Source organism: Triturus cristatus, chromosome 10 (genome assembly GCF_964204655.1).
Source record: "Triturus cristatus chromosome 10, aTriCri1.1, whole genome shotgun sequence".
In the NCBI taxonomy this organism is placed as follows: domain Eukaryota; kingdom Metazoa; phylum Chordata; class Amphibia; order Caudata; family Salamandridae; genus Triturus; species Triturus cristatus.
The window spans coordinates 677777836-677799657 of record NC_140593.1 but is presented as its reverse complement, the minus strand read 5'-3'; the positions used below and the strand labels follow the sequence as shown (position 1 = coordinate 677799657).

Below are 21822 nucleotides of genomic sequence, written 5' to 3'. Positions count from 1 at the left end.
AGGCGGCAGGCCCTCGAGTCGGACGGTCCATGCGGGGTGGAAGAGCTTTGCTCGAAACAACAGCCGAGGCTGGCCAAGCAGTCCATCCCTTAACGGACCGAGAGTGCCCAATCGATCAGAGTATGGCTGGGGCATCCCCTGGCAGGCCACCCTGCGCAGGGGGTATGCTGGCTTAGTGTCCCTGCCTGCTCCCGGGGCAAGCAGACTCGGACAAAAAGAACCATCGGGAAGGGGCTGAGAGGCAGGTGTGTAACTGGGCCCCTGGGTGCCCCGGATATTGCCTTCCCTGTCTCAGCATCGACAAACCTCACGGAGGTCTAACTGAGCAAACTCGGAGAAAAGGACCATCGGGAAGGGGCGGAGCTCCTGAACCTAGCCAAGCAAGGGGAAGCTCCCTGGGCACAACAGAACCCCGTTCCGGGCCTTTGGCAGTACGGCAGGCCGGGAGACGGGGCCCAGGGCTGGAGCACCTGAGCCGGGGCCCAGCGGGGCCCCTGGACCCAGCCGGGGCTCCCGCACCTGGAGGCGAAGGGGAAACCTCCGCGTGCCCACGGGACCTCGTTCGGGCACCCTGCCACGCAACAGGACCGAGGACAGAGCCTGGAGTGGGGAGACCGCCCTCCCTGGGGCCCTTGGACCCATCCCGGCAGGAGGAGGCTCCCCGGTCCCGTCGGACCCCATCCAGGGCAGCCTGCCACGCGGCAGGCCCAGGGACGGACTCGGGGCTGGGGCAGCATCCAGGCCCCTCCAGCTGCCGGCTGAGGCCCGCTAGGCCGAAAGGGGTCCTAGAGTACCCTGTCCCTCGTAATTCGGAGGAAGGCTACCCCCTTTTCTGGTATCCTGTGCGCACTGCAAGACTAAGGGGACCCTAGGCGCGGACGCGCCCGACCTCCTGGAGCCCTGGCTGAGATCGGGCAGGCAAATAAGCCCTCATCGGGACTTCCAGGGCAGCCCGGCCGTCTGGTCGCCCTATTGGAAAACAATGCGTGTGACCAGATGGCCGGGACTGAAAGGACGCCCATCTGCCCTCCCTGAGCCTTCGCGGAAGGGCTCCCGCCTGCCCTTGCAAGGCTCTTGGGCTGCAGGGCTCTGGGGCTGCAGGGCTCTGGGGCTGCAGGGCTCCGGGGCTGCAGGGCTGCAGGGCTCGGGGGCTGCAGGGCTGCAGGGCTGCAGGGCTGCAGGGCTACAGGGCTGCAGGGCTCGGACACCCCACGCTGGGCCTCAGGCATTGGAGGCCAGCAGGATCTCTCGGGGCCCGGACGCCCGGAGACCCATGGACCACGTCCCGGGCACTTTGCCTCGCCGCGGGCTGGAGGAGGGAGCCCCGGACGCCGGGGAGGTGTCCTCCGGGCTTAGCCCATTTGGTCCCCGCCTGAGAACCGCCATCCCCGGGAGGGGCGTTCAAGCATACCCTGCCCCTAGTAATCTGGAGGAAGGCTATCCCCCTTTCTGCTAAACTGTGCACAGCGAGTGACGGAGGGGACCCTGGGCGCGGACCAGCGCGACCTCCTGGAGCCCTGGCTGGGATCGGGGAGGCAAATGAGCCCTCATCAGGACTTCCAGGCCGGCCCGACCATCTGGTCGCCCCATTGGAAATCATTGCATGCGACCAGATGGCAGAGGGGATTGGTGCGACCAGATGGCCGGGACGGAAATGACGCCAATCCGCCGGCCCCAACCCTTCGCCGGAGGGCTCCCGCCTGCCCTTGCAGGGTCCGGGGGCTGCAGGGCTGGGGGGCTGCAGGGCTCGGGGGGCTGCAGGGCTCGGGAGCTGCAGGGCTCGGGAGCTGCAGGGCTCGGGGGCTGCAGGGCTCGGGCCTGCAGGGCTCCGGGGCTGCAGGGCTCGGGGGCTGCAGGGCTCGGGGGACTCGGAGACCCCACGCTGGGCCTCAAGCATGGGGAGGCCCGCAGGATCTCCCGGGGCCCGGATGCCCGGGAACCCATTGAGCCCGTCCTGGGCACTTTGCCTCGCCGCAGGCTGGAGTAGGGAGCCCCGAACGTCGGGAAGGTGTCGTCCGGGCTTAGCCCATCTGGTCCCCGCCTGAGAACTGCCATCCCCGGGAGGGGCGTCCCGGCATACCCTGCCTCTAGTAATCCGGAGGAAGGCTACCCCCCTTTCTGGTAAACCGTGCGCACCGAGTGATGGAGGGGACCCAGGGCGTGGCCAGCCCGGCCTCCTGGAGCCCTGGCTAGGATTGGGGAGGCGAATGAGCCCCCATCGGGACTTCCAGGGAAGCCTGGCCACCTGGTCGCCCCATTGGAAAGCATTGCGTGTGACCAGATGGCTGAGGGGAAAGGTGCGACCAGATGGCCGGGACCAAAAGGACATCCATCTCTCCACACTGAGCCTTCGTGGTAGGGCTCCCGCCTGCCCACGCAGGGCTCGGGGGCTCAGCTTCCCAGGTGCTCGGGACCCCGTCTGGGCCTCAGGCACGGGGAGGACCACCGGAGCTCTCAGGCCCGGACGCCCAGAGGAGGACTGCCTGGGACCCATGGAGCCCGTCCCAGGCACTTTGCCACGCCTTGGGCCGGAGGATGGAGCCCCCGGAGGGAGGGGAGGTGTTGTCCGGGCAGAGACCATCTGGTCCCTGGCAAAGCACCGCCATCCCGGGGGTTGGTGTTTCAGCTTACCCTGCCCCTACTAATCCAGAGGAAAGCCAGCCCTCTTTCTGGGAACCTGTGTGCCCTGAGAGACTCAGGGGACCCTAGGCCCGGATGCACCCGACCTCCTGAAGCCCTGGCTGGGATCGGGGAGGCGAATGAGCCCCCATCGGGACTTCCAGGGCAGCCCGGCCATATGGTCGCCCCATTGGAATGCATTGCGTGCGACCAGATGGCCGAGGAAAAGGTGCGACCAGATGGCTGGGACCGAAAGGACTCCCTTCTGCCCGCGCCGAGCCATAGCGGTAGGGCTCCCACCTGCCCTTGTAGGGCTCCGGGGCTCTGCACCAGGGACCCTTGTCCCGGGCAGATGGACACTTGGCAGGCTGCAGGACGTGGGCTCCCAGGCCCTGACCAAAACTCAGGAGGCCCGGGCCGGTCCCTGCTTCTCAACCCAGCCAGGCCGGGGAGATCGGGGAGCCTGCCCAAGCACAAGGGACCCCTGTCCCGGGCACACGGTCCCTCAGGTTTTGCGCTCGTTTTCCACAATTTTTTTCAAAATTCTGCGTAGTTGCTCTACGCAAAGTCCGCCCAGCCCTACTCAGGATGTGCGCTCGTTTTCCACAATTTTTTTTTAATTCTGCGAAGTGGCGCTACGCAAAGTCCACCCAGCCCTAATTGTAAAGCCAGCATATGCCACCTGGCATGTTGTACCAGCAGGATGCATGAGGCCAGCAATCCCAGCAGCTTCAGTCATCCACACTGACCGCCAGGACCGTGGATGAAAAATTACTATCATAGCCTGAATGTCCTGTAGGGGGAAAGGCAAGAAGTCGTTCCATATCTAGAACTGCTCAAATAAACGGGAGTGTCTGCCAAGGACTTAGGTGTGACTTTGGCATGTTGATAGTGAATTCCAACGATGTTTAGAGGTTCACAGTTGTCTGGAGGTGGTTGACAACTGCCTGAGTCAAGCCCATCGCCAACAACCAATCGTTGAAGTAGAGGAAGACTAGCAACCTGAACTTCCGAAAAGCTGCGACCACCGGCATCACTTTCGTGAGCTCCCTAGGGGCACTGGTGAGGCCAAAAGGAAAATTGTGAATATAAAATGCTTCTGGCCCACTGTGAACTTCAGGTAGTGTCTCTGGTCCTGCAGGACACGGATATTGAAATAAGCCTCCTGCAGGTCCAACCCCACAATCCAGTCTCCAGGGTCTAGGGCAGAGAGGACCTAGGCTAACATAAGCATCGTAAGTCTGTCCTTCCACAGGAAGGCGTTGACAGGGTGAAAATCCAAAATGAGACAAAAGCCTACGTTCTTCTTCAGTACAAGGAAGTAGAAGTAGAGGGAATGACTCTTGGTTCCTACTTGCGATGTTAGATGCCTTTCAATGGCCCCTTTGTCCAGAAGAAAAAGTTACTTACCTTTGGTAACGTATTATCTGGTAGAGATTCTATCTTGCCGCAGATTCCTTACCTTTTAATTTACCAGGCATCAGGCTTGATACGGAAACTTTTGCTGTGCAATACCCCTTGCAAGCGACGTCGGAAGGCTCCATTCGGCTACGCATGACGTCGTCTGTGTCGGTTATGACTTTGTGGTGCCTATATAGACCCCATCCAGGCGCTCAGGCATCAGTATTTTTCGTTTTTTCCAAGCCAGAAGTGCAGAGCCACAAAGTAACTGATGCAGTTGTGTGCAAAACTAGGGCTCTGAACAGGGAAAACAACCCTTGTCCTACAATAAAGGTCTGCAAAGCCAAGCCATACCATCCCAGCGGTGGGTTGCGGACTCACATCCTAAGCTAAGAAGTCTTGCAGGACAGAGCAGGCAAAATTCCTGTCCCTGTGTACTTGCCCATCAAGGCAGTAATGTTTCGTGAATGTGTGCAAAGAAGCCCACGTCGCTGCCTGACAGATGTCTTGGACTGGGACACCCCGAGTCAAGGCCATAGTCGCAGACTTCCCCCCTGATGGAATGGGCTCTTAATCCCTCAGGGGGCTGCTTCTTTACCAAGGCATAACAGATTTTGATGCAGAGAACAACCCATCGAGAGATGGTCCTTTCCTGCACTGCCATTCCCTTCTTTGATCCCAAGTACCCCACAAAGAGTTGGTCATCCACCCGGAACTCTCTTGTACGGTTAAGGTAGAACGACAATGCTCTTTTTGGGACCAGTTGGTGGAGACGCTCCTCTTCCTTATAAGGATGCGGAGGAGCAAAGAAGTGGGCAAAGTGATGCACTGACCTAGATGGAATGGGGTCACAATATTTGGCAAAAAGGAAGCTCTGGTGCAAAATGCCACCTTGTTTGGAAAGAAGGCGAGCAAGATAACGCTTGCAACTCACTCACCCTCCAGGCAGATGTAATCGTCACTTGGAAGTCTGTTTTGATGGTCAACAGCTGGAGGGGACAATTGTGCAAAGGGAGCACACATAAGATAGGTAAAGACCAAATTAAGGACCCACTGCGGCATAATAAAGGGCATGGGTGGAAATAAGTGAGCCAGCCCTTTTAGAAATCTATTTACAATAGGAGATTTGAAGAGAGAGAGGCAAACAAATCTAACCAAGGTTCTCCCCATTGCTGAAAGAGACCTTGCGCCACCTCCCATTGGAGACGCCACTCGTGATACACTAGGCATCGACGGCTGAGATCGTCTGCCCTGGTGTTCAGAGAACCTGCCAGATGTTGAACCAACAGGATTATGCCCTGCTGTTCCAGCCATGTCCAGAGACGGAGGGCCTCTTGACAAAGGTTCCACAACCCCCACCCCGCCCTGTTTGTTTCAGTACCACATGGCGGTGGTGTTGTCTGTGTACACCTGCACTAACTTCCCCTTGACAGAGGTAAGAAATGCTTTTAATGCCAACTAAATCGCTCAGAACTCCAATAAATTTATGTGGAGCTCCAACTCCGCCGGAGACCAGTGTCCCCTGATCTCCACCTCTCCCAGATAGCCAGCCGCCTCATCCCAGAAGTGACACATTTGTAACGCCTGATAGATCTGGTTAGGGAAAGCAGAGAGGTCTGCCGTTGACCCAATCGTGGTTCGTTAACCGCCACTGCAGATCTTTTGCAGGTCTTTCCGAGATCTGAACCATGTTGGTAAGATTTTTCCAATGTTGTGCCCATTGGAACTTCAAGTACCACTGCAGAGCCCGCATACGCCATCTGGCATGCCTCACCAACAGGATGCAGGAGGCCGTGAGGCCCTACAGCCTCAGAGTCAGTCTCACCAAAATCCAGGATAGAGGCTGAAACATCAGAATTATAGCCTGAATATCCTGGACTTGCTGCACGGGAGGATAAGCCCGAAACCTCACTGTGTCCAGAACAGCTCGGATGAAAGGGAGCGTCTGAGAAGGGGTCAGGTGTGACTTTGGCATGTTTATAGAGAACCCCAGCGAATGCAGAAGGTTCGCCGTAGTCTGAAGGTGGGAGACAACTGCCTAGCGCGAGGATGCCTTCAACAACCAGTCGTTGAGGTAGGGGAAGACTGACACCCCTAACCTGCGCAGATGAGCTGCGACCACCACCATCACCTTGGTGAACACCTGAGGGGCACTGGTAAGGCCGAAGAGGAGAACGGTAAACTGAAAGTGCTCATGGCCTACCTTGAACAGCAGGTAACACCTGTGGCCCGGCAGGATGGGAATGTGGAAATACGCGTCCTGCAGGTCCAACGCTACTAACCAGTCTTCACGGTCTAGGGCAGAAAAAACCTGAACCAGAGTAAGCATTTTGTATTTCTCCTTTTTGAGAAAGACATTGACGGTCCTAAGATCTAAAATGGGCCGTAGCCCCTTGTTTTTCTTTGGAATAAGAAAGTAGCGGGAATAACAGCCACTGCCTACTTCTGAAACCGGGACCCTTTCCTCTCCCTTGGCCAAATGAGCTGTAACCTCCTCTTGGAGTAACTTTAAATGATCCTCTGACGCTAGAACCGGCAGTTCTTTCCTAGGGCAGCAGCAGTAAGGTGGCAAAACGCTCTCAGATTGCCGCCGTGAGGGCAACGGCCAACGCTGCAGTTTCTTGCACTTACCTGCCGTGAGGGGAACGGCCTTTTCAAACTACACTACCCAGAAACCCTTGCTTTGTCACCCCCCCCCCCCCGACGCTGTGTAGCGCGCCTGGAGGCATGTTATAATCGCTGCCAGCCTCCCGCAACGCAGGACACTAGAACCGGCAGATCTTTCCTAGGGCAGCAGCAGTAAGGGGGCAAAATGCTATCAGATCGCTGCCGTGAGGTCAACGGCCAACACTGCAGTTACTTGCACTTGCTTGCCGTGAGGGGAACGGCCTCTCCAAACTACACTACCCAGAAATACTTGCTTTGTCACTCCCCCCGACGCTGTGTAGCGTGCCTGGAGGCGCGTTATAATCGCCGCCAGCCTCCCGCAGCACGGGACGCTAGAACCAGCACATCTTTCCTAGGGCAGCAACAGTAAGGGGGCAAAACGCTATCAGATCGCCGCCGTGAGGGGAACAGCCAATGCTGCAGTTACTTGCACTTACCTGTCGTGAGGGGAACGGCCTCTCCAAACTACACTACCCAGAAACCCTTGCCTTGTCACTCCCCCTGACGCTGTGTAGCGCGCCTGGAGGTGCGTTATAATCGCCGCCAGCCTCCCGTAGCACGGGGCGCGTGTGGACTGCGCCCGGGCCAAGGGCGGGTCCGTCCTTGCCCGTCATTGCCAGGAAGAGGCGGGGCAGGGCCAGTCCCCTTTCGTATTACTTCTGGGACACTTTTTTCATAAAGACCTTCTGAAGACATTTTTAAGGTACTGTGTTGAGTCAAGGTTGTGCAATCCATTTTTATTTTGCTTGTTATTCACTTCGCCTTGGATGTTTTAAAACCGACTATACTCAGCATTGGGGGATTGATGTTCTAAACTCCTTGTTTTCCTTTTTGTTGGCATAAATATCTCAATTGTGAATTTGCTGTGGAACCTGTTGTTGAACTAAAGTAGTTTTTTTTAAGGTAGGAATGGGCAAAAGGAAAATCATGGAGAGTATAGGGGGGGGCAATCGGCCCTGCTTGCGGGGCAGGCAAGGGGAAAAAGGCAGGGAAAGCAGCAAAGAGTGCAACTGTTACCAACAACTGTGTTATAAATAGAATCGATAATCTTATTACAGAATGCGAAGGGCTTTTAGGAGTTGAATTACCAGCCACCTCTGATTATGTTAACTCCGCACATGATAAGGACTCTATCCCCCCGCGCCCAACTATTGTCCCCCCCCCAATGTTCCAAAAACTTTTACGTAAAAGTACAGGGAGCGGTTGCAAGACTATACTATTGGGCCCTGAGCCACACCCGCTGACCGACACTCCCCCCCAATTGCCCTTACTTCCCGCTCATGACGCTGTAGGCTACCTTGAGCCTTTAATTATCTGCACAAATCGATTTGCAGTATTGGCCGGGGAGCCTGCCTCCTGTATGGAAGTGCAACCCCTACAGCCCATTCCAACCTGAGAGAAGAGCCCAACTGAAATAGCTTCCACTTGTTCTGTTTTACCTCAGACTCTTCTTCAGACTGTTAATTCACTCAAGGAAGAGGTTGGGTCATTGAAGGTGATGATTGAGGAGCTTGTGGGTACCGTTAAAATGCTAGTTCTTAATAGCACACTCCATACGCCAGCAGCTCCCTCATTACATAATTTACAACAGTTACCTAAAATAGGTGATTTTATAAGTAGTGGCCAGTCACATGTTCCTGTTGTTCCATCTCGACGAGCCATTATGGCTTCGACTTTTAAACAGACAGGCCCCCTTGAAGTTCATCCCTGTAATACTCAGCAAAAGCAACTTTATTCTCAGGTTACCGCAAACCATAGGCCTACCAATGTCTCAAAAGATCCACCTATGGGTACTAATGCTCAAGCCCAACAGAACAAGCAACCCACCTGCTCTTCGATGCAGGCACAAACGGTCTTCCTGGTTAATGTCCCTAAAATTGCCTCTAGCTGTAAACACGAGAATGACGAATCCTTGAAAAATAAATCCATACATTGGATACGTCATGTTAGGGGCTGCTGCTCGCTGATTAGGGAGGATATAATTAGGGCACGGAGATGCACGCCGAACAGTAAATCTATGGACTGCATCGAACATACCCTGATCAGCCCTGACCTGGCAGAAAACCTTTTGGCATTAGAGTATAGATCCTGCCCCCCGGACTCTTCTTCCATCCAGATTAGGCGCTTTCCAACAATCGCTGCTGCAAGGGCTTATGATAATGTGATTCCATTGCCCATATTTAGAGGGTTCTCACTTGAGGCGGTTGATTGACTATGTCATGACTCACAGCCCCGGCAGGAATTAGAATCCACCCTAACTACTAAAATCCCAAGCGCCCCTAGTATTAACTAATTATCTACCGTCCCTGAACAATCTCAAACCTGGGTAATATCTAATCGACTTAGTAGCCATCCTGATTGTGGCGTGTGGGTTTATGGGGCTGCAGCAGCTGTTAACACCTCTGTTCCACCTTCTGTTACAACCCCTTGGCTCAACAATCCCCTCCGTGTAATGGAATTCAAACATCCCAGCTTAAAATCCTTTCTTGGAACGTGGCAGGACTCCAAAACAAAATGTCACTACCTGATTGGAACGATTTGTTTGAGGAACATCACATCTGTATATTCCAAGAAACATGGAGCCTAGCCCCACTATATAAGTCTGGTTATATTTGTTTTTTTATATCTGCCATTTCAACGGGGAGGGGGCGGCCCTCTGGAGGTCTTATGGTCTGGGCCAAGATTGATATGGGCTGTAAAATCACTGAACATCAATGTGTGAGCCCGGATATTATGTAGCTTTCGATTAAGGGTAGTAGAGGAGGGGAAACTCTTGAGCTGTTCAATGTTTATATAAGGGGGACCCCAGGGGGTAAAGTATCAAATATTGTCATGTTACTGGAACAGGAGTTATCCAACTGTCCACCAGATTCATATGTCATGATCGCTGGGGATTTTAATTGTACCTTTGAGCCATTAAGCTCTGAAGATCTTCTGGGGGTAGAGGAAGATGACGCCAAGTGGGGTGTCCCATTGTTAAATATACCCCCTATTAAGAAAAGGTCCCAGGTAGCCATTCAGATCAGGGCACTCACTTTAGAAGCTGGATTAAGGGCTGTAAATGGTAGAACTTCCTCTGATGCTGCAGGGGCTAATACATACAACAGAGTGTCTTGTCCCTCTCGAATTGACTACATATTAGTTGACATTAGACTTTGGAGAACCATATTAGATATGGATGTGGTTCTCTCCACTGACAGTGACCATAATACGTTAAGCCTGATTATGGAAACCCCCTGGGCTCTCTCTTTTCCCCCAATTCAGGGCACAGGATTCCCTATGAGGACAAAAGAGTTGGTCCCCTCAAATTGCAGAAGGTATCTTAAATGGCCAAGAGTTGCTGCACAAGAATCCCAAATGGTCAAGATTAGGCACACCCTCAGTGAAAACACATTCAAACCACGGGAGGCCTTTAACAAAACGGATGGCTTGTCAAAGATTCCAGAATTATATGAAAGAATGATAGTCCAGTTTTTTTTTTTCATTATAGAGAACCATGCTGGAAAACCAGGCGTATGACGTAAAAATCGCCGGACCTGGTTTAAAGGGGACTGTAGACAGAAAAAAAAGGCCTTGATTTTAGCAATTAAAAGCAGAAATTGTTCCTTGATAAGAAAAACTAGAAAGGACTATAAAACTGTTGTTATCCACGCAAAGCTTGAGTGGGATGAGACACACTGGCAAAACCTAAAGGATGCAAGTGTAGCCAGGGATCCCAATCTTTTTTGAATATGGTTAGGTGGTCAGGCAATAAAGATCCTGATTTAATCCCTAATCATATTACAAATCAGGATTGGTTTAATCATTTTGGGAAACTTTATTCCGGGTCTAATCCAACTAGTGAAGTCGGGTTGGCTGACCACCTAATTACTTGTCCCATTTTGAATGTTACTGAGCTTTTTACTACAGAAGTAGTAGAGGCGGCCATAAAGAAAATAGTTCCAGCAAAAGCCTCGGGTCCAGATGGCCTCCCGGGAGATCTTTTTCTTTCAGACCCTCCTAACTGGACAAACTACATCATGCTTTTAATCAATTCTATTGCAAAGGGTAGTGCAGTACCTGATTCATGGAAAGGTGCAGAGGTGGTACCTATTTTTAAAAAAGGCGCACAGGATGACCCTGCCAACTACCGCCCAATCAGTTTGATTGATGCTATGCAGAAAGTAGTTGGCAGGGTGCTGCTACAGAGAATTCACCACTGGGTGGATGATAAGAATGTCCTCTCCCAGTACCAAGCGGGTTTTAGGGCCTGTACAGGGATGGTGGACCAAGCTTTTAGATTGCTTTTAATTTACTAGAAGGTCGTTCTAATAGGCAAGGGCAGTCTTTATTTGGTTTCATTGATCTAAAGACTGCCTTTGACCTAGTGCCCCGTGAGCAGATATAGCACCTACTAGATGATATGGGGATCCCACCGATGGTTCTGAATCTGTTGATTCGCCTTCACGAGGCAATTATGCCCAAGTGAGGTGGGGGACCCAAGACCAGAAGACAGATCGGATCCCTGTAAACAGAGGCGTACGCCAGGGTTGTGTAATGGTGCTCACCCTGTTCTCCTTATACATGAACGGGGTGGTTAGCTTTCTCAAAGAATTTCCATCTGATGCCCCTTCCGTGGCAGGAGACAGGGTTCCTACTCTGCTCTTCGCGGACAACACCCTCATCATGTCTAAGACTTCAGCTGGGCTCCAAAAGCTTCTAGATAGATTTCATCTTTCCTGTGAGTCTAGGGGGCTGATTGTTGACACATTCAAAACCAAGCTGATGGTGTTTAACCCCTATAGGCCATATAGAGGTAATTTTACTTTAGATGGAACCCACCTAGGGCGAGTCACAAAGTTTGATTATCTTGGTATCTGGCTCGCTGAGAAAATGCATTGGCGGCATCACATCGATAAAATGCTCCTGAGCCACAAACGTGTGACAGGAGCATTAGCTAGAGAACATCATTCCTTGCAGAGCAGACCTGTGACTCCCGCTCTTACGATCTATGCAGCCAAAGCAGTTAGTTCGGCCCTTTATGGTGCCGAATTATGGGGGTTCGACAACTTAGATGGAATTAACAGATCTGAACACAAATTTTTAAGAGATCTAGTGATGCTCCCCAGTAAGGTACCACTAAAACCTCTGATGAGCGATATGGGTAGGTGCTCTTTTAACGACATAGCTAGGCTGCGGCCCTTGTTATTTTGGGCACGCCTGCGACGGACCCCCGAGCTTGCTAGTTACGCCTCCACGCTCACAGAATTGATGGCACTAGATAGCAACCAAAGAATTAGTTGGCTGCTTAATCTAAAAAAAAAAACTTTTTGCGCTTGGCCTCAAGCAGTCGTGGAATACTCAAATCCCACCTAGGAAGGCTGAACTCAAAAAGCGATATTGGGCATGGGTAGATGCCCAAGAGTTTAGTAATTTGAGATTAGGAAGGCTCACAGAAGAATTTTATCTCCACAAGCAGCGTATAATTTTAGAACCTTATTTAGATTTTATCCAGATGCCACGAGACAGGGCACTTTATATTCAGTTTAGGATAGGCTCACTCCCGGTACGAGAGTTAACTGCAAAGTGGAGCGGCCCACATCAGACATCAGCGGACTGCCCCTCCTGTAAAGCATCAACTGAAAGTGTGGCCCATCTTATGTTTGCTTGTCCTGCTTATGAGAAGGCTAGAACAAGATAGCTCAAACCAATATGTAGCCAATTGGGCACCCACGAACATAGTGTTGCTTTGCGCATCCTGAAGTCGGATGCAAGGACCCTCTTTGCCTGTGGCCAAGTATCTTGGCCGCACCTGGATAGTAAGGTTTAAATCCCTACCTGCGACATTTCAATTAATTATCATGTTTTTATTATCCTATAGCCATTCGGTCTGTTTATTTTTATTGCACTGTCACTTTATATACCATCATGTACGTAAGCCGGAATCAAATTCATTTTATTGTTGTACCAAGTTTCATTTTATTTTTGTAATAGTTTGCCTCTACTATCTTCTGGAAATATGAAATTATTGCTTTTATGGATTGCATATTTTCTTTTAATTGTTGCTTATCTGATAACTTGTATTTTTATTGATGATTGTATGAATGTTATTGCTTTTAAGATACTTGTTATCGAATAAAGCTATCTTTGACTTGATCCTCCGTCAGCCGTTCCTGATTTGGCAGAATGAGTGGAGGAGAGGAAGGGAAAGGCAGAGAATAGACCTCCTGAACTATCTGCTACACGCACTTGTCCAATGTTATGGCTCTGCAGTGGGGAATATGATGACGAATTCTCCCACCAACTGTAGTAGTTTGGTCCTGCAGAATCAGCCTAGGAGTGCTTGGAGGCTGCGTCTGCTGGGGGCAGTGTGGCCGACGACTTCTGGCTTCCATTCCAAGCTCGGAATGCACTGCGTCCACGTCCTTGCACGGCATGGGCAGTCTTTGTGGGACGGTGGCTAGGATAGGTTTGACGCGGCTGGAAATCCCATCCGTTGCCATGAATGGGGCAAATGGAAGACTGGCCACATGGGATAGAGGAGAGGCCCAAGGATCTGGCCGTAGCTCGAGAGTCCTTGAAACTGACCTGGGCGTAAGACCTGCAACTTCCGACTGTGACGTAGAGGCAAGATGGCGGTCGCTTGAGGCTGCAGTGCCCGGTAACCAGAGCAGTGCCGGCATGGAAAGGCTGAGACAGATGCTGTGCAGTGCTGACTGATTGAATGGCTCCGATCCCTTCTGGAGGATATCCCACAGAGGGCAAATATACAATACTAAGGTTGGCAACGCTTATAGGACTCACCGTTCTACGCTACTGGGGTAGAACGCAAGAAGCACCAGTAACCCACCTGGAAGCTGGTCCGAGCGCCCGGATGGCACCGAAGATGTCGGCCGCGGCTGCTGCAGCGAAGGCGAGAGTGGCAAGACTCGCACAGCGGGAGACTGCTGAGGTGGGAGGAAAGACGGCGAGATCCCCCGACGAGGTGCGCGATGCCCCTACAGCTGCCAAGGCAGCAGGACGCGGAAACGCTACTAAACCTAGGGAAGGCAATGCAAGGAATGGTCCTACGGTGGCCGAGCTGTTCCGGAGAGCTCCGCTTCCGGGTCAGGAAAGGAAGATTGGCGAATGCGGAAAAGCAGCTCCGGCCGCAGCTGATTCACCTGTAATGGTGTTGGCGTTGGTGACAGAGACGGAAGCCGAAAATGGGGGTGAGCCGGCAGCTTCATCCCCGCTTTCCGTGTCAGGTGGGAGGTGTGAGGCTGCCACTACTCGTGATGCTCCTGATGCTCCCAGTGTGGCTGCGGCTCTTGGCAGGTCAGGGGCAGAGGAAGATATGACTGTCTCGGTTCCTTCCTCCTTTGGGAAGGGTGTCAATGGTGGGTGTTTAGAGGCGGAGACCCAACGCGACTTGATAGCTAGAATTGTTTCGGATGGCCCGCTGAATCTCACACACGTTCATGAAAATGAGAATATAGAGAGCGTAGAGAGCGGTGCTGAGCTAGATACCGAGCTAGATCCCAGCGATTTTTTTTCCCTCTCGGATGGGGGAGGGCAGTCAGATGAATCCGCCTCATGCACCACTGACGAAAGCAGGTCTGAGGAAAGGGACAGAGATACTTAGGTTAACTCAAAAACGATTTTGAAAAAGAAAAAAACTCACTCAGGTTTGAAAGATCTAGCATGGGATTACTCACCTACTAGCCAACTAATCGCCCCTTGCCCTGCTCCCACTTCTCAACAACAATCCGACTCCACAATCCATATAGACCCTGCACCTTCGGCCCTCGATACCATCCTACAAGCTATTGCCGCGCATCGGGAAGAAACATCTCAGGACTGGCGTAAGGCACAGACTGCTTTGCGCAAAGTCCAGGGAGTAGTGCGCAGACTAACAAAGACATGTAGCTCTTTTGGTGAGCGCTTGACTGAGATTGAGTCAAGGATTGTTTCTAATGAGACCGAAACTGCAGCAGTTGCAGCTAGGGTGAGCTCTCACGAAGCAGAATTGACAGATGTCAAATGGAAATTGGAAGAGTTCGAAAATTACCAGCGAAGGAATAACCTAAGACTGCTGGGGGTTCCCGAGGGGGCCGAAAGCGGGGATGTTCGCTCTTTTGTAATAGATCTGTTTCGTGATTCTATGCCCGAGCTTGCTAGCTGGGATTGGGCCAAAGAAATTCAACGGGCTCACCGTATACCATTTACCTTGAGACAACCGCAGAAACCTGGGACTTACCCTCGTGCAATCCTTATCTTCTTTGGCAATTTCCTGCTTCGTCAGGCTGTTTTTGAAAAGGCCAGGCCGGAGTCTAGGCGAACGAGGAATGAAATTTCGTTCTTCGTTCGCCCAGATTTTTGCCACTCGACTGTTGAAAGGCGCTGGAGGCTGCGCCAGCTAATTAAACCTTTTCAGGATAAAAAAGCTCAAGCCTACCTTAATAATCCTGCACGGCTAAAGGTGATCTGGGGAGGAGAAGTTAAGTTCTTTACCTCAGAAATAAAAGCAAAGGAGTATTTAGAAGAGTTGAAGTAGATACAATAGGGAAGGGGAGGTAGGAAAGAAGGGAAAGGGGGAAGGAAAGGGGAAAAAAAAAAAGAATAAAAGAACAGAAAGGGATAGAATGGAATAGAAAACGGAATTCTTTATTTAAAAAAGGGAGAGGAAGGAGAGAGGAAGGGGGAAAAAAAAGGGAGAGCAGGGAAGGGGAGTGGAAAGAGGGAATGAGTGAAGGAGAGAGGGAAGGAGAAGGAAAGGAGGGAAGGGAGTGGAAGAAGGAGGAAGGGAGGGAGATAAAAGGAAGGGGGAAGAGAAAGGGAAAAGAAAGGGAAAAGAAAGGGAAAGGACATGGAGGGAAATATAATTATAATTATAAAACTAGGATCCAACCGTTAGAGAGTAGCTTGTGCTTCCGTTTGTTTTCTTGTTTTTCTTCCCTTTTTTTTTTTTTTTGATGAGACGGTTTACTCTTCCGCTGATGTTATTGTTATTGCTTTAATAATACAAAGGATTAATTGAACTTTGCACAGTGAAACTTAATCGGCACACGCTCTGGTTGTACCGAGCACGACCATCACAACAGACCTTGGTGTCTGTATGCCTCACCTTGGGTGTTGGGTGGGAGGGGGGGCCTGTCATGTACAGGAAGGGTGTGTGGGTGGGTGGAAAAATGGGGAAAAAAGCAATTCCAGTAAATAATTCGAAAACAGTGGCAAAACAAATAACTATGAGGATAGTTCTGGTTCATTTTTTGATGAGCAATGTAAGACGTACATATAGGCTCTTTTACTCATTTGGTATATCTAAGATGATAAGCTCTGGGAGATTAATTAATATCTCAAAATGGGTAGACTAACAATTTGTTCTTGGAATGTGGCGGGGTTGAACGACAGAAATAAAAGAAATCGACTAGGACAAATAATTAAGCAAGAATCTTTCGACATAGTTTGTTTACAGGAGACGCATCTACCCTGGGAAAAAAAAGATCTGCTTAAATTTGGAGGATATGATATTGCTGTTAGTACAACACAAACATCTAACACTCGGGGTGTAACTATACTAGTAAAATCATCTATTCAAATAACATCGCGCAAAAAAGCTGATGCCCTTGGGAGATGGGCAATTATAGAACTAACCTCCGGCGTAACTATCTGCTCAGTTTATGGCTCGAACCTAGATGACCCTCAAATATTTAAAGATCTTGAATCAGAACTTGTGTTCTGGCCTAAATCGATGGTTTTTTGTGGAGATTTTAATATATCTATGAGATTACCAGATAAAAGTTTAAACTGTTTGGGGTATGTGGGAAGAAAACCGAAAGTATATAAAGCAATTTGTCAACTTATGGATATCCATTGCTTAGTGGACATATGGGTAAAAAAAAAGCATTCAGATCCTGGGTATACCTATTTCTCGCACCCCCACAATAAATACGTAAGAATAGATTATATACTAACAACAACGGACCTGGCTGATCATGCTGAGATCACTAAACTTCCGAAACTACTATCCGACCACAATCCCTTGACTTTGTCGCTTCAACTAGATAATTTCACTAGACCTCGCACTACCTGGACATTCGATAGGAAATTATTATCTAATCAGGACTACATTATATATATTAAAAACTGGACACAACAATCTTTTGACATGAATCGCTATAGTGCACCGAGGGGAACGGTATGGGACTGTTTTAAAGCTGCCCTCAGAGGCGAAACGATTAGCTATGTGGCAAGGCATCGGAAAAAACAAAATAGTGAACAGCAAGTACTGATGCAGGAACTTATAACAGCTGAAGAGAAACATACGTCGTTAATTTCAAATGGTGGGGAGGCGGGGCCCAGTATGTGTCGTATACTTGTTCTCAAAACAGAACTTAACAGCTGGCTGAATCAGAAAGCTGCAGAGACGTTTCAAGCACATCGAGCTAAGCTATAGGAGAATGGAGATAGAGTGGGGAAGCAATTGGCGATGCGTACTAGACAGAAATCCACATATAACACTATAACTACAATAAAAGCTAACAGCCAGGAATATACGAACTCTGAGGATATCGTTGAAATTTTCCAACAGTATTACCAAAAGCTATATCAAAACGATATCCCAGAGGGTTCAGATGTTGTGGATAAATCTGATAACTCAGATGAAATAGAAACTTTTATTAGGGAATTTATGACAGATACGGAAGGATTCAAAATAATTGATAATCAGCCTCATGCATCAAGCCAAAATCCAGTCGGTAAAATACCGATTCCTTATTAGCTCCCGGTAGCGAGTCCCAAATACCCAATCTCAATGCATCAACCCAAAACGTGAGCAAATAACGAATCGCTAAATAAATATCCGCTAACATACCGAATCAGTAATACCAAAAATGCTAAGTTACCGAATCGCTAAATACTGAATTAGCAGTTACCGAAATCACTATTAGCTCCCGGAAAGTGCCAATAGCAAATAACGAATCGCACCCCAATGCAACAAAACTCGCTAATAACGAAAATGCCTAAAATCGCTATTTTGCAAGAGCTAAATAAGGGGAATCAAAACCTGGAGGTAAAGTTACAAAAAAAAAAAAAAGACAATGCAAAAATTTTTCCTACATGTGCAAATGATTGAGGCAATCACTAATCCCTTAAAGGTGGCCCAGGAGACCCTGTTGGCTCCCACAAAATGGCTGCCCTCTACGTGCTTGCAAGGAGGATGCGGATCAATGCAGCAGGACAGCGCAGGAGAAGGGTCCAGGAGCGAGTTTTCAGACTGCGCATAACCTTGCTCGGGCAGAATGAGGACGAGGTGTACCAGAAGTATCGCCTCAATCGCGCTATGATCATGCGCCTGATTGCAGACCTGGAACCATTGCTGCAGCACCAGACACACCGGACAAATGCAATCCCTGCGCACGTTCAGGTCCTATGCAGCCTGCACCTACTGGCCTCAGGGAGTTTCCAGGGTGTAATTGCGGTGGCCGGAGGTGTTTCGCAAAGCGCACTGTCACGCTTCTTCAAGAAATTCCTAGATGCCATGCTGACAATGCTCCACACACACATCAGCTTCCCCACAACCCCACAGCAGTTGGACCGCACCAAACAGGCTTTCTACCAGGTGGCACAATTCCCACATTTGATTGGATGCATCGACTGCACGCATATCCCCATATGCCCTCCATCTGCAAATGAGTACATATTCCGGAACCGCAAGTCATACCACTCGATCAACGTGCAGGTTGTGTGCGATGCCAAGAACATCATAACGGACCTAGTGGCACAATTCCCGGGGAGCACACACGACTCATACATCTTCCGCAACAGTGGAATGCACAGGCGACTAATCAACGGAGAATTTGGCGAGGGACTCCTGCTAGGTACGTAGAAATACGCTTCCCCACACCAACACCACACATGTATGTACATCACCAATGCTAAGTCTATGCCTCTATCTTCTAGGTGACAGTGCCTACGCCCAGCGGGAATACTTACTCACCCCATACTTAAATCCAGCAACCCCGCAGGAACATCGCTACAACGCTGCACACATCAGCACGAGGAATGTGATAGAGAGGACTTTTGGGATTCTCAAGAGCCGCTTCCGTATCCTCCACAAGACTGGCGGCGCCATGTTATACCAACCAGAAACATGCTGTTGGATAATTGCTGTATGTGCAATGCTGCACAACATTGCCACCAGAAGGGGGATACCAATAGAGGTGGACAGGGATGACGACCACCGGGCTGACCAACCACCCGCCCAACAACGACAGGCACACATCCCAAACACAGCAGAGGGCCATAGGAGGCGGACATACATTATGCAACATAATTTTTGAAACATGGGGAAATGAGACATTACAAGTTGGTTTGGGGTGCAACTGTTTAATGCACAGTAGCACTGAGGATTGTGCAACAAAACTAGCATTGTAAATCATGCTCCAATTGCATCATTGTAAATAAAAGGTGCCTTAAAGTCACGCCTGTGCATACACAGTGATTGGATGGCCATGGTTGCCCCACCATGGTCCTGCATGCATGTCCAACTGTCTAGTGGCGCTTCCCACGTACCCCAAGCCTCCGCTCAGGTGTATCCAATGCCTCACCACGGCCTGTCCCCGCGGAGGCACGCGAACTGCGCCGCCTGGTGCTGGCCTCTGCCAGTGACACGCTGCTGACACTGGAGGCAGCCTCACTTGTGTCATCCCCTCCCAATGCAGCAGCACTGCATGTGCTGCTCTGAAGGTGTTCCACAGCAGTGGTGATGTGTCCTAGTGACTTTACGACATCCCCGCAGAAGTGCCCAAGGTCCACCTGCAGGGCGACTGAGCGGCGTGCCAACACAGCGGTGCTGTTGCTGTGCCGTGTGATGGCCTTGGTAGCGGCGGAGGTACGCAACATTTGCTGCCGGTGACTCCTCTTATGGCACTCATGGCCCTCCCTCGTGGCACGGGTGAGCTCATGTACCTCCTCCCTGAGCTGAGCATTGCCCTCTGCAACCGCTGTGGTCATGTCCCTGACCGCCTTGCTCATGTCCGTGACTGCTGCAGGCATGGCGCGCATCTCCCTAGCAAGGCGCACAATATTGCAGCTAATGTTAGCCACATGTCGCCCCTGCATGCGCTGTGTACGCAGCATCCTCTCCTCAATTGCAGAGGTTGTTGGGACATCCTGTTCGGCTGAGGAGACGGAACTGCGACGAGCCCTGTGCCACCGTGCGCGTCTAGCACCTCCAGGTGGTGCATCAGGTGGTGTGTATGTGCTCTGCCTGTGTGCCAATTGCGAGGTGGGTGTTTCCATCTCCTGCAAGGGCGCAACTTGGGACCTGCGCCTCTGCGCTATTGAGGCTGTAGTAGCTGCAGCCTGTTTGGCTGGTGCCGTTGCTTGTGGCGCTGGTGCAGGTGCCGTAGCTTGTGGCGCTGGTGGAGGTGCCGTAGCTAGTGGCGCTGGTGGAGGTGGTGCTGTTGGGGTGGCAGGTGTTGGCGATGCATGCGCGTCCTGCGCTGTCTCCTGGTCTGACTCGACGGGTGTTTCCGATATGACCAGCTGGCTGCTGTCGTCCGAATCCCCAGGTGATGCATCTGTGTGTGAAACAGTGCATGGTTAGTGGGATAATTACAACTACAAGTGTTGTACACATTAATCTCCCTCTGTGGTCCACTACATGAACAGTCTCCATCCATGTTCAACTGATGTGGTGTATGGTCATTGGATTTACGCCTGTACATGCACACTGGGCTGACTAGACTACAACTCCCAAGATGCACTGGTGTCATGTGTTAAGCTGTCTGTGCCAGAGCTGCAGACACACTGAGATCGGGCTGGGGGCATGGAAATGGATTTACGCAATGCTGGGTGTGGGCACAGGCATGCATCTTACCTTGGGCACTTGTGGCTGCGCCAGACGTGTCCATCTGGGTCACCCCCACGACGGCTTCCTGCTCTATCGTCCCTTCCACAAGGTCCTCCAGGGCTGTGTTGGCTGGTGCTGTGGAGGCTCCGCCTCCAGTCCTGCTCGCCTCCCGGAGCCTCTCCGCAATCCTCTCTTTGGCACGCTTCCGCAGGTCGTACCACCTTTTTTTGAGGTCGTCGATGCTGCGGGTCGTGACGCCAACTGCATTCACCCTCTCACGGATGCGCAGCCATATGCGCCGCTTCTCCTGCTCAGGCACCTTGAGGGACAGCTTGCCAAAGAGGCGGTCGTGTTTGCTGGAGACTCCCTCGATTAGGTACTCGAGCTCCCTGTCTGAAAATTTACACTTTCGTTTGCGTGCAGACTCTGCGCTGGATGGCACTTCCTGCGCCATGATGTGTGTGGCTTTGGATTTGCAGAGTCGGTGTGGCCTCACTCTGCACAGGCAGTCCTCCTTCCCAGCTCCTGTCTGCTCCTCTGTCGAGGCAATGTGGGTGGGGCAGCAGTATTTCCTGGTTGGTGATGTCATCTGCACGTTCCCGGAGCGACGCGGCAAATTGCGATTTTGCTAATACCGATTCGGTAATAGCTAACTCGGTATTACCGAACTCGCTATTAGCTAATTCGGTATTACCGAACTCGCTATTTGCTAGGGGGAGTTTGCGTGCCCCGCTATGTAGGAATCGGTAAATTTAGCGATTTTTAAGGAATCGCTAAATTTTACCGAATCTGTTGATGCATGCCATTTACCGATTCCTTAATGGCGATTCCTTATTTTTCGCTATTAAGGAATCGGTATTCATTTGGTTGATGCATATGCCCCAATGACACTAGGGAGGATCTGGATAGAGAAATTGACATTGCAGAGCTTCAATTAGCTCTATCAGCCTTAGCTTCAGGGAAAGCAGCTGGCCCCGACAAGATCCCTCTCGAGCTTTATAAAGTTTTAGGTACTCAAATTTTACCATATTTAGTTGACCTGTTTATCGGTATACAATCAAGCGGGAACCCCCTGAATCCTGGAGAGATACTAACATAATCGTCTTCCCAAAGAAAGGCAAGCCAGCAGATTTACCTACATCGTACAGGCCGATCTCCCTGATTAATTCAGACTCTAAATTATATGCAAAAATTATGGCTAATCGACTCGGGAGGGTTATCGAACATCTGGTATCCCCGTGGCAACATGGATTTGTCCCGGGCAAAGGTACAACAGATCATACCCGTAGGGCTATTACCTTGTTTGATGTTATGTCAAA

General features: G+C 50.8%; 1 protein-coding gene across 2 annotated transcripts in view; it reads right to left on the bottom strand.

Moving 5' to 3' along the window:
* Nucleotides 1-21822, bottom strand: part of IFT140 (intraflagellar transport 140) — a 1808590-nt gene that overhangs the window by 80770 nt on the left and 1705998 nt on the right. The window lies entirely within an intron of this gene.